The sequence below is a fragment of the Podarcis cretensis genome, assembly GCF_951804945.1.
Source record: "Podarcis cretensis genome assembly, chromosome: 1".
Classification (NCBI taxonomy): domain Eukaryota; kingdom Metazoa; phylum Chordata; class Lepidosauria; order Squamata; family Lacertidae; genus Podarcis; species Podarcis cretensis.
Genome location: NC_137170.1, coordinates 128835256 through 128848378, shown reverse-complemented (window position 1 = coordinate 128848378; position 13123 = coordinate 128835256).

Genomic DNA, 13123 nt, shown 5'->3' with positions numbered 1-13123 from the left:
CTATTTATCTACTTGCACCCGGAGGTGCTTTCGAACTGCTAGGTTGGCAGGCGCTGGGACCGAGCAGCGGGAGCGCACCCCGCCGCAGGGATTCGAGCAGCCGACCTTTCGATCGGCAAGTCCTAGGCGCTGAGGCTTTAACCCACAGCGCCACCTGCGTAAACAACAACAACACAATTGCGATCAAAATTGGGTTTGGAAGGGCAAGAGGGACGGGACTCCCAGTCTAGCCTTGCTGGTGCTGAAAGCAGGAGACACTGAGCAGCTCACAAACGTATAGGCGGTCACTTCTTGATCGCTTTAAGAGACCGGTTGGCTGTACCAGTCCTCCCTCCCTCCCTCTCTCACACACGTGCCTCTTCCTTTCTCGGTTTGGAAGGAGCCACGCAGCCGCAAGCAATTCATGCAGGAAGCGGAGGCGATGCAGTTTAAAGGGCCTGGCTAGGGCATCTTTAGAGAAACTCTGGGCTTGTAGATTTTGTTCACATCTGATCCAAAACAGGGAGGTAGCCGCAAGGAGCTCTGTGCAACCTACTTCTGGGAAAAGCCGTGCTTCGCCAGGGAGGCAGCAGCTACTCTTGGACACGGTCGCCTCTTTCAGGGATGCTTCCAAGCCAGTCCAAATAGATTCGCTTAGCATCTTCCGCCCAGACTTTCAAACTGTTTCTTTGTGATGCACAGTCCCTTAAACGCACTTAGACTTGGAGAAGCCCAGCTAACTACCAAGGAAGGGCCCGATCCAGCCCAAGGGCCAAGCAGGCGATTCCATGCCCCCTCGCTTGGAGGCTCGACCCACTGGCGTTTACTTTGGAGTAGCGGCTTCTGCGATTTTATGGGCAGTAAATTAGGATTAGTCATCTTGAGCTCAGTGGGGACTTCTAAGTAAGCGTGGACAGGATCTGTACGTAGGCCTCATCCGGATCCTGACCATGCGGGGAGAATGGCAGCGGGTGCTGAATTATTCTAAGTGAATCTACCGGGAGTCAGGCTGCAATCTTATAAGCACATGCCTCGTTGAACTCCATGCGACTGATTTCCGAGTCTGCGCTGTGAAAGCGCTTCATTTTGACTGGACTGCGCCCACTCAGGCGGATTGAGCGCCCTTTTCCTTTCCGATCAGGGCTCCTGAGTTTCTCTTCCTTCTTCCCACAGGGCATCGACCCTTAAAAGTTTGTCCATCTTTTCCTCAGAAAGCCCTGTTCGTAGATGGCAGACATTGGCATAATCAGGGCGGCAGCTGACCCTCCCTAAATCAAGCAAATAAATAAAAATACTTAACTAAAAGTATAAACAATCAGAATATTTGAAATTGAAGAGACAGGTTTTTCTGAGCACTTGGGGGTCAAAAGAAAGCAAATTAAATCAAATGTTGTTGAGACATTTCATTCCGAATCTGCTAGGCGGAGCCAGAAAGAATATGATGAGAGGTGGGGGTCCTGCCACCCCGTCCCCCAACATAAATACTGGCTATGCCCATGGTGACAGCCCCGAAGTCCTAAGTCTTAAGAGAAGTTTACCCATCTTTCTTGCTCGCTGAAGTTGGCTACGTTCGCAAACCAAAGCGAAAACAAGCGCCAGGAGAAGGCGCGCGAGCGCAGAACTAAGGCGCGCGGCCCAAAGCAGAGCATTTGCAACTCGTTGGAGATGTCAGGTTTCCCCGCGTGCTGACGAAGCGCAGATGCCTCTGGAGCCGAGAGGAAAGAGGCGGCGAGGCTGTGTGGGTCGCCTGCAGTGGAGCACAGCCTGGGCAAAAGGATGGGGCGGCATCTCTGACACGCAGCCGGGACCCCTTTGGGAACCCTCAGACATGTAGCGAGGGCGGGGAGAGAGGGATTTCTGAGCAAGGGTTTCCTGGAATCGGAGCAAGAAGCCACGCCGCCTTCCATTCTCTTAACTCAGGGTCTGGGAGGTCTCCCAATTCGGTGTGATCGCTGGGAGGAGGGGCTGGAGCAAAAGAAAGGTACCGGGGACTGGAAACCGCAGGTGGGGAGAGTTGCTTTTGCGCTCTGGCCCTGCGCGCGGACTTCCCACAGGTATCTGGTTGGCCAAGGTGAGAAGAACCGATGCTCGACTAGATGGGTCTGGATCCGACCCAGGGCTCTTCTTCTGCGCTTCTTCACACGCTTGCAGAATATGATGGTGGCCCCTGGATGTGGCTGACCTTAATTTAGCAATATTTGGTTTTGTTTTGTTTTAATAATCCCTAGAGAAACTGATCTCTAGCTCCAGGGCCATGGGTCAAAACAGTTTGAAAGAACCTCCTTGGACAAGGGGCAGCGTACCCCCTGAAAACCACATGGCGGGGAAGGCTGTGCTGGAGACCGCCCCCCCCCCCCCCATCTTGGAGGGCAATGCTTAAGAAGGGAATAAGCTGCCGATGCGGAGGTGAACTCAGCAGCCCACACCAAACATGTTCTGGAGAGAGAACGACCCTTCTCCTCGTTAGGTGGAGATTTAAAACGCTGACCTGTTAAATCTCAGCGCCCCGCTAGGCAAATTAACGTGGCTCGTCCTGCTGGTCTCCTGCCGCTTCCGCGGGTCCCTAGGAACACGATTCCACTCATTCCAAACAGACTTTCCCCCCTCCAAGTCACAACCCGACCCCATTTTCTCCGCTTGACGGGGATGGGAAGGGATCTCACTTACTGTATTCAAAAAACAAGTGAAAGCGCGGGAGCCAGTGGCAAAATGACATGCCCCCATAATGTTAGTGATGGGTTGTAATACAAGCATGTAGATATTCGCAACACTGATTTATCGTTGCCTTAGGCTTATTCCCGTGGAACCTATGGATTGCGCGCCGGCGGGATCTTGTAGCTGGATCGGTAACGTTCACAGGCGCGGGATCCTATTCAGCCAAAAGCAAGCCTTTCGTCTACCCTGTTGGTTTCAATGACAGAACGTTGGAGCCTCTCCTTGAATTTAATGTGATTTGTAAAAGGTGCTTTAACTTCCTTTGACTGAATCGTGCTCGAGGGACTAGCTGTTTCAGTATTAAAGTTTCCTGGGTGTTAAAAAGGGGGGGGGGGGTGGACAAGAGAGAAAGGCTTGCGCGGCTTCTGCACCGCGGGCAAAGAGCAAGCAAGCGTTTGATGCCCAGCAAGGGCAAGCGGCTCTCTGCCGTCTCAGCGGTGAGCGCCACACTCCCTGCTAAGCCGACAGCCAATCGGAGGCCAGCAGAGGCGCCTCTCGCGTCCGACATGGTCTTTCTCTGCAGCCGGGGGAGCAGCGTGCGGCGACGCGGCCGGTGGCAGATCAAAGTCACCTCTCGGCTCTGTTGCGTCTCCGGGGAGCAGGCAAGCGCGAATATTCATGGCACTGGCTCCGCTCCGCGCAGCCGCTGCGCACCCTCCAGTCACCCTTGGAGCAGCTCCCGCGCAATGGGATTCAGCTGCTGGTGGCTGACTGGCTGCTTGCCTCCCGAGAAAGGACCCGAGGGAGGTCGTGCGCCGGAGAGAGGGCGCAGAAAGCGGGCAGGGTGCCCGGGGCGCGGTGACAAAGCTGTCCTAGGCTGGCTTCACCCAGGCTGGGAGTGAGCTTCACAATCTCTCTCTCTCTCTGCCTTCTCGATTCCCCGCCTCAGTCTGCAGTATGGGCACAATCAAACGGGCACGCCTTGTCTGCTGTAAAGGGGGAATAAGGCACGTGGAAGAGGCGTCCACGGTGCCGGCTCTTTGGACACTCGGTGGAAGGGGTGTGCTGGCGCAGCTCGATCCTCCGTCTGCTGTTGCCTCGGTCAGATCAAGTCCCCTTGCGTTCCGCAGGACCTGCGTGCGGATAACTGGGGCCTTAAGCACCTGCAATCCTTACAAGGGCGTAAATCCCTCGAAACCCGAGTGGGGCTTAACAGCCGAGCAACTTCGGCTTTGTGACGATCCAGCGATATATGAACGTGAGATGAAATCCAGCATCTCGCGCGGAACCTCCAGCTCTGCAACGGGTTGGCCCAACTTTGTTTAGAGGCTGCATGGAAATTATTCAAACTCCGAGCGACTTTTAACGAAGCTAACGGATGCTTTGCAACCTTCTGTCTCAGATGTGTGCCATAGTATTAATTGCCATTAAGGCTAATTAATATTATAGCACGAATGCTGGTAACAGTACAGTACTGGTACGAGTAATGCCAGGGTACTGATACTGATCGCAGCCTCCCCATAGCCACTCAGCTCTCTGGGTCACCTTGAGCCAATCACAACCTCGTAGCCTACCTCGCATGGTTGTTAGGACAAAAGGAGACTTGCTACATAACCACTTAAGCCGCCTGGAGCACCTTTGGAGGAAATGGGGCATATGAATAAAGAAGCACAATTTAAAAACCAGTGTGGCTAATAATTGTAATAAGCATATATACACAGCGCTTTCATCCTTCAGGCGCAGGTATCATGTTCCAACGAAGACCTTGTAACGCCATCGATGGGACTGATAGATGAATATACGTACAGGGAAACTGAGGCAAGGAGAGAAAGAGCAGCTTTCCTCCGGCCACACGGCGATTTAATGGTAGTAGGAGGAGGATCGAGTTAACAATCCTATTATTCTGTGCATGTTGCCCCTGGGCTTTACTCTCAGGATTGAAGCTTCCACACCAAATCTTGCTACTACGCACCTATCAAGTCCAGCCCGGACCCTTCCTTCCTCCCTCTTCTGGGTCTGCCGCCTTTTCCCGTTTCTTAGCGCGGCGCAGTGTCTCCATTTCCCGAAGTCGCATCTCTCTTCGCACCCGAACCCACAAAACGCCCAGCGAAGCCGATAGGAACCCGGGGCGAACCCGGAGCGAAGGAAACAGCCTGGGAAACAGCAAGCAAAATTGTGCATCCGTTTTCTTTTTTTCTTCTCCATAATATTGACTTTGTAATATACCTTTGTCGTTTTCAATTATTGTAAGCCGCCTTGGACGGGCTTCTCCAGGAAAAGCGGCAGGCACATATTTTAAAAATCCACGCCATTTACTTCAATGAATTTAAAGACCTTTGGCGGTAATCGTACACCCACTTAATCGGAGAATGAACTCAACGGGGCTTATTTTCTTGTAGACATACATAGGCTTGCAGCGCTGGAAGTAAATCGTCCCGCTGAAGTCATGCCCCGTAGCAGGTGGAGCGCTGGTCCTGTCTCGCGTGGGATACTAGGTTCACACGTGCACATTCATTACTTTATGGCTTCGACGTCCATTCAGCATGACACGTGCTTGCGCTTCACTTTAGGTCTTCGCGCGTGCACCAAAAGCGTCAGCAACCATCAACACACACACCCTCTTCTGCTTTTAACTAATTCCCAGAGCGGGATACCCGTTTAAAATAAATCCTGGCACTCCGGATTAACTGGTTATGTTTAATGCAACCTCTTGACCCTCAGCCCACCTACTGAGAAAAAAGACGCCTCCTTGGTTATTTCAGCAAGCGAGGGCTGCGCTCGGCCTTTCCATGAATCCAGAGTAGTTACTCCGGTTTACTGGCGGAGACCCTGCTCCCCTTTCTCAGCCAGATTGCTCTCCCCAGCACCGTTTTCTATCTATTTCAATAATACAATTTCATTTTTTATTGCGATCCTACCTGAACTCAATAGGACCGACTCCTATAGGATTGCTTGGTGAGGCGACGCGCGGCCTTGGAGGTTAAAAAGCCCCGCAGGAACTTGGGTCCCAGTAATGTGATTTTAGATATAGATAGATAGATAGATAGATAGATAGATAGATAGATAGATAGATAGATAGATAGATAGATATAGGATCGGGCTAGTCAACAGACGTTCCCTTTCCTTTCCCATCCCCTTCGCTCCAGCCTCCGTCACGTGGCCCTGTTGGCACTGCGAGAGACGCGCAAGCAGCCTGCACCACTAGCCGTCACGACTTTGACACGTGTCCAAATAGGCCACGGGTGGGGTGGAGAATGCCTGCTCGTCGCCTAAGCAAGCCTGCGCTCCCCGTCCGATAGATCGCTGGAAAACGTGGGAGCAGCGAAAAGGTAAGAGAGAAGAGAAATTTGCCGACCTTGGCTCCTTTGCTCAAAGGCGTCGCTTCTGGATCGGGATCCAAAGCAGGCGGCTTTGCCCGGGGCGGACCAGAAGCAGGTTTTCTTGGGAGTAAAAGGCCACGCAGATCAATAGAGCTTTACTCCCAAGAAAGGCCACTTTGAAGCAAGTCTCACTAGCAAGAGAGGAAGGCGACTTCCTAGCAAAAAGGTGTCGGAGATGGCAGGCGCCCGGGTGTGTGGAGAGGTGTGATGCCCCGTTTTGTTACACGGATGAAGATTTCACACGTGCCGGGTCCGGAGCCTCTTAAGAGACACGCTTACGGACTCGGCAATGGCTTTCCCGGAGCCCGGTTGATTTAAACGGGACTCCCGGCCTTAACTCCGGCGCTCTGCCTCCATGGGGTCTACCGCCTTGAAAGTGAGACTTTGCCAGGATGTGAGCAAACCCCGCGCAAGCCCAACCCCAGACCCCCTTGGCTCCGCGACCACAAGCACGTTGACTTGGTGGTAAGCGTCCTTGGCTTCAAGGAGACCCTGCTGGGGTGTTTCTGGGGTGTAAACTCCGCCAAGCTGGGTTCTCGGCAAATTCCTGCCCAAGGATCGCGATGGTCTTTTGCGCAGGAAAGCAGTGGCAGAGCAATCCTGTCCCCGCTTTCTCAAATGTAGGTCCCGGGGAGTTCAAATCCGGGTAGAATTTTGCAACTTCGCAGAGCAAGCCTAACCATGTCTACTCGGAAGTAAGCCCTGGGGAGTTCAGTGGGGAGTTTGCTCGCTTCGATTGCCACCGAACTTTCTTCCAGGTATGGGAGGGGTGTGCGCGTGTGTCGGAGCTGGGGGTGCCTTCCCTAAACCGACTTCCCTCCGAAACGTTCCGGCTTAAACCAGGCCGCCTCTCTCACCTGTCTATCAGGTCTCTTTCTTCAATCAGAAGCAATAAAGGTGTCGCTGGGGGAGGGTGGGGGTTGGTCTCTTTAGCGGTGTGGCATTAAAAGGCAGAATAATTGCCGACCGAGGGAAGAGAGCCAAGGAGTTCTCGCCTTAAAAAAAAAAAGGAAGAAGGAAGAGGTGGTGGGGGAGAGAGAGAGAGAGAGAGAGGGAGAGGTTGAGTGAAGAAAGGCGAGGAGGAGAAGAAGAAAAGCACCAGACGAGCCCCGCCGCGAGATGGGGACACCGGAGTAGCTCTCTCGCCTCGCTGCTTCCCGGGAGAGAAGCGAAGGGGGAAGGAGGCGGGCGGCCGCGGCCTGACCTGGTCCCGCGTGGGTCCCGGAGAGCGCGCGCAAGGAGGAGGCCCTGCGACCGGTGAGCCCCCAAAGGCGAGTGGGTGGGTGGAAAGCGCCGTCCGGGGGAAGCTCCGTCGCCTGTCTCTGCTAGCCAAGCGCACAGAGGGCGCTTGGGGGGGGGGGTGTTTCCTCCGGAGGAGGAGCCCGAGCTCCTCTGCTTTTCGCCACCATTGGGAGCCCCTCGGGGCGGAGAGTCGGAGAAAGAAGGTTCAGAAAGGAGGCTCGGGAGCAGGGAATCCGCGCGCGCACTCTTCTCGACGCGCAAGGAAGGGCTTTTCTGAATACTCGCGCGTAACAAGGGTCCGGCATTTGTGGAGGGGGTGTTTCCGGACCCTCTCCCCGCTTGACAAAACCCGGCCCTTTCATTCTCCCTGGCCGCTGCCCCCTCCTCACCCTGGTCACTGCCCCGTCAGCCCTTCCTCACCGTTGGAGATACTCACGTGTCTTCCAGTGGGGGGGGGGGAGAGGAGGTTTAAGGAAGGCTGAAATGGAGGTGGGGGTGTGAGGATCTAAGCAGACTTTGCACCGCACCTGTGGACCTTTGAACTTCATTCTTGGAACTGCTCCGTTTCCAGCTGATTGTTTCTTCCCCACCTCTTAATGTCCAGGGTCAAAAGAGAGTGCTACAAGGTCTTTCTCGCGCTCTCTCTTAGCGGGTGGCGGTCAATTTGCCTGGCAACACCCCATATATTTGGGCCGTAAAAAAAATCCAAGAGGGATGCGCGCAGAGGTCCCAAACTTTGGCCAGCCGCCTCTCCAAACTCTTCCCTGTAAAGTCCCTTGAGATTAGGTGTAAGCCTCGAGGCGAACCGAGAGCTCGACTTTTGCTTTTCGCGTTTGCTTTGAGATGTTTTCACCCACTGTCGCACAGATTTATTTGTTTTTAAACCTAACGTTATCTTTGTGATGCGGCGGCGGTGGTGGTGGGGGTGTTGAATCAAAATGTTGCTGTTTTTGTTGTACTGTTCATCGCGCTGTGTCTGAAACTTATTTTATCGATTTGCGTGTGTGGCGAGGGGGGGAGGCATTAAAAAGAGATCGGAGATAATTATTGGTGTAAATCGAATTAAGAAAATAACATATTTGCAAGGTCATAGGTTGAGATCCGTCATCGGGACGGCAAAGCCCCCCCCCCCCCCCAGTTCAGGGAATCCGCTATGTGGGTTCAGATACCGAATCAACACGTGTTTGGGTGTATAGCGTCCTGTGCAAAACAAGGGTGCGTTCAACATCCCCCGGTCCTAATGTATATCCATGTAGTGGTCGTTTCGACCTGTTAATTTTCCTTTAAAAAATAAGAAGAAGCGAAGTGTAGTTGAGACGCGATTTTGAAATGAAATCGAGGTGCAAAACAAAACAAAACCCCTTTCCCTCTCTGTTTTCTTTCACCCCTGTAGATAAGTGTGAAAATATACGGAAAATCTTTAATAAATATGAACCACGGGGTTAAAAAAAAATAAATCGCGTTTTTGGGAACAAACCGAGCCAAAGGATTTTTTAAAGTTTGCGCGCGACCTACTAATAATGTCCATAATATTCCAGCCGTGATATCCCCCTTGGTGTAAATGCGCGAACGCGTGAAAACAAATTTAGGATCTCGCCTTTTTGTCTCCAGGCGATGCAAAGGCAGCGTAGATTTCTTAGCTTCCTGTGTTGTGCTTCCAGGGTCATTTGAGGGAGAGCAGAGTTTGTGCGTCATCAAGGCTCGGCTACGACCTCCAGGTCTGAGAGCCAACTGTTGAATTGGAGTTTAATTTGAATGGAACTAGGGTCGGCGTGCTTTTTAAAATCGAAGGCGTCTGCTTTATCGGTCACAAGGGCGTCTATTTAACAGTGAGAGTTGGAACAAACGAAATGACACCCCCATCCTTTTAAAAAATAAAAACCATTTAGATCTCTGGCGCCACACCCTTGTTGAGACATTAATTGTGTGCAGTCACGGAGAGGACACAATGATGTGTTTATTTATAGCAGTTGTATCCCATCTTTCACATTTAAAAGCATAATCGCTTACCTGCATGATAGCAATGTTTAAAATATTTGTGGGATTTACAACACCAGTTAGGGCAAACTGAATGATGTTCAAAACTGGTCGACAGGGAACAATTAATTTAAAACCAATTGGCGTGTAAATAAAACAAGACGAGCTGCCAAATTGTTAACATCCAAGTCTGAATTAAATAGGTTGGTTTCATTAGAAAGCGTAAAAATAAAAAACTTGATATTCCCTGGCATAGACACACTTGTTTACCTGCGCGTGAACCACCATAGATATGTGGTTCACGCGCAGATAAACAAGTGTGCTTAGGCCGGGAATATCTAGTTTTTATTTTTATGCTTTATAATGAAACCAATGGAGATTACAGGCTAATGGACACGCGGGATTTCGGGGCAAGTGTTATTAAATAGCTGGGTGGTGATAATTAACATTAACAACAACTTTTCCCAGGCGCAGGTAAATTATGTGATGGGTTTGGGGGTCTTCCTCGCTTTTCAGATCGGATTAGGCGACTTCCCTTTCCAAAATTCCCTAGCGCTGGAATGTTCTGATAGATCGAGTCTGGGTGCGAGATGCGTGTGTATTTCAAATTCTCCGAAACGCCGAAATCACGCAAACAGTTGCCGCATGACTATAAACAGCCCGATCCTGTGCTTCTATGGAAGTAATCCATAGAACACAATGGGATTAATTGATCTGCAAGTGGGATTGCATCCCACCGTGTGGCAGAGGTATTCCTTTGAGAATGATCTAAAAGCAGAATTTAATAAAATTCTGAGAATGAAAACAGGCTCCCCCGATTAATGTTTAACATTCTTTTCTCCTCCTCTATGTTCTGTTATAGTTAAGGACGCGCGATCCATTACACACTTGGATGGAAACAGTTTTGCTTTTTATGGGCTGTTTGCTGAAACGATGTAAGCCGCCTTGGGCGTCTCTTCGGAGACAAAGAGTTGTGTAAAATACCCCAAACAAATAAATAAAAGTCTTTGAGAATCTCTTCCCAAATTTGTGATTAATAAGAGGTTGCCCATTTTCGTACTCGGTTAAGTCAGAATCTTCCTTCTTTATCACCTGCGCTAATCCCCTTTTAAACGGTCTCCTTTGCAAATCAGACGCATTCAGTACTTGACACACTTCTCTAGAAACTCGTTCCATAACTTTTTTTTTCCCTTATAGGAGTGGGTCAATAGGCCTCCCTTCTTCCTTTAAAAGGGTTCTAACACATCTTAAACAAACGTGATTCAGTTCGGGGTGTAAGCGAGCGCAGTTCACGGGATGCTGCAACTCAGATTATACAGGTTATAACAAGAGCAGACGAGGGCAGGCCAGGAGGAGATTTGTCTCCTTGCGCTGCTTAGACGTTTCTCAGGAGTTTGTGCGCCACTCCCCTAACCCTTTAGTCTTCTCCAGCAATCAGTGCTCCCTTTTGCGTCCCTGAATGGGTGTAAGGCGTGTGAGCGAGGCCAAGCTGTGTTAATTGTGTTCATGCCTTGAAATTCGCGTTTAACGCACCATTCAGCTCAATGCCGGCATTTGGCCTTTAAAGTGCAGGCGTCCACGGCCTCTTTTATACGCCAGCTGCCACACGCGTGCCCTCTTGCAGAAATATGTTTAGGATAGGGCGGGGAGAGGAAGAGGCGACTAATCCTAAACTCGTTTAAGTTCCGGGGAGCTGGGTGGGATTGTAATAGTTTTTTTATTGGGAGATCAGCGCAATGACTTTCAGCTGAGTTTTATTTCGAAATAATAGAGACAGATAAAATCCCAAACGAATACCGAGTCTCCTTATTATCTATTATACCTCAAGGGGTGGGGTGGGGGCTTCTGTGTCAAACCCGTTTCCTAAGCACATCCAGGAGGCGAAAGCGGTTTTGAGAACTTTAGCAGTAAGAGGGAGACGCGATAAAAGATGGGCATTTTCGCTTGCTGTGTGCAGACCGACTGCGTTAGGCACGTGAGACTTCTACCTTGCCGAAGCTAAGCCCGTCTGGTCAGTGCGTGGGAACCTATATGTAAGCCGCCTTGCGTTCTCTGGTAGAAGAAGAAAGGCGGGTTACAAATGTAAGAAAATGAAATTAAAATGATATTAAAAATGCGTTTATTTGGGATAAACTCCCATTAAGGACTCATGGAAAACGCGCCCAATATAGGGTGTGAATCGAAGTGTTCCCAGTAATCCAATTTGACCGCATGAGACTGGAGATTTGCTCCTTCTGGAATGTAACTATCGGCGGAGCAAACCGGATTCCTTTCCACCAAGGGCGAACCCACCCTTTCGGCCTCTTTCGACCGTTGAAGGGTTGTACGGCTTGGTGGGCTCAACTTCCGAGAGAAAGCGCAGAATAGGATGACCTTCCAAATCCGACGAATGAGACTTGTATAGCGCTTGCATCTGTCCAAAGCGCTTCGCGGCCATACTACTACTGCTTAATCCCAGCCTTTAACACGGGCTGGTATTTATGACTTGTGTTGCTTGAAGCAAGTTAGTGATAGAATAGCAGGAGGGAAGATTTGAGCCTGGGGTTTGTTGCCAGGGAAAGGGCCCGAGCTTAGCCGTGGAGCCCGCTGCTTTGCATGTAGGTGGTCTACTCGGTACAAGAGCGATGATTCCCAGCTCAGGATGTGCACCCGCTCCCTCCCCCTCCCCCAGCACTTGAGTCTCCTAACCTTAAACAAGGAGCTATTAAGCAGAATGGGATCCAGAATATGTACAGGTCGCATTGGGTTGATGTAAGGAAGAACTGGAACTGGGTCTAAACCACTGAGCCCAAGACTTGCCAATCAGAAGGTTGGCGGTTCCAATTCCCGCAACTGGGTGAGCTCCCATTGCTCGGTCCCAGCTCCTACCAACCTAGCAGTTCGGAAGTGCATCAAAGTGCAAGTAGATAAATAGGTACCGCTCTGGCAGTCATGCTGGTCACATGACCTGGAAGCTGTAGGAGGCTCCCTCCAATAATAATAATAATAATAATAATAATAATAATAATAATAATATTAAATTATTTATACCCCGCCCATCTGGCTGAGTTCCCCCAGCCACTCTGGGCACTTCCAATCAAGTGTTAAAAACAATACAGCGTTAAATATTAAAAACTTCCCTGAACAGGGCTGCCTTCAGATGTCTTTTAAAAAGAAGATAGCTGCTTATTTCCTTCACATCTGAAGGGAGGGTTCCATAGGGTGGGCGCCACTACCGAGAAGGCCCTCTGTCTGGTTCCCTGTAGCCTCACTTCTCGCAATGAGGGAACTGCCAGAAGGCCCTCTGCGCTGGATCTCAGTGTCCGGGCTGAACAGGCTGAATAACAGAGATGAGTTCCGCAACCCCAGAGTCGGCCACGACTGAATCTAATGGTCAGGGGTCCCCTCATCTCTGACCACTTTAGCTTTAAATGCAGCCTTCATCCCTCCCCGCAACAGCGCACGTGAGAATTTGCAGGTTTTAGGCAGCCGTGTCCTGCTACGTCTCCTGGTGAGTGAGAATGCGGTCGCGGCGAGGCAGGTGAGCGAGGCAGGTAAGCAACACCAGGGAAAAGTTATCCTTCGGGCTCTGGAGCTGAGCGCAGATAGGCGAGGAGGAGGTTACTACAACTGGCAACCCCAGCGACGCTCCCTCGTCCTTCGGCGCGCGACACCCGGCCTGAACGCGCGGGGGCGCTGCTCGAAGGCGAAGCCTTTGGAAAGCCGCGCAAGAGCCGGATGCCCGGGACGCCAAGCAGCCTGGTCGCCTCCTCCGACTTGCAGCGCAGAGTCTTTCCTTCCGGATGATTGCATTGTTCAAAGGCAGGTTCGGGATCAGGACCTGCTGGCAGGACGACCAAGCCCCGTTTGCTCTGAAAGGGATCTTCTGAAGGGGATCCACTCCAGTTAAG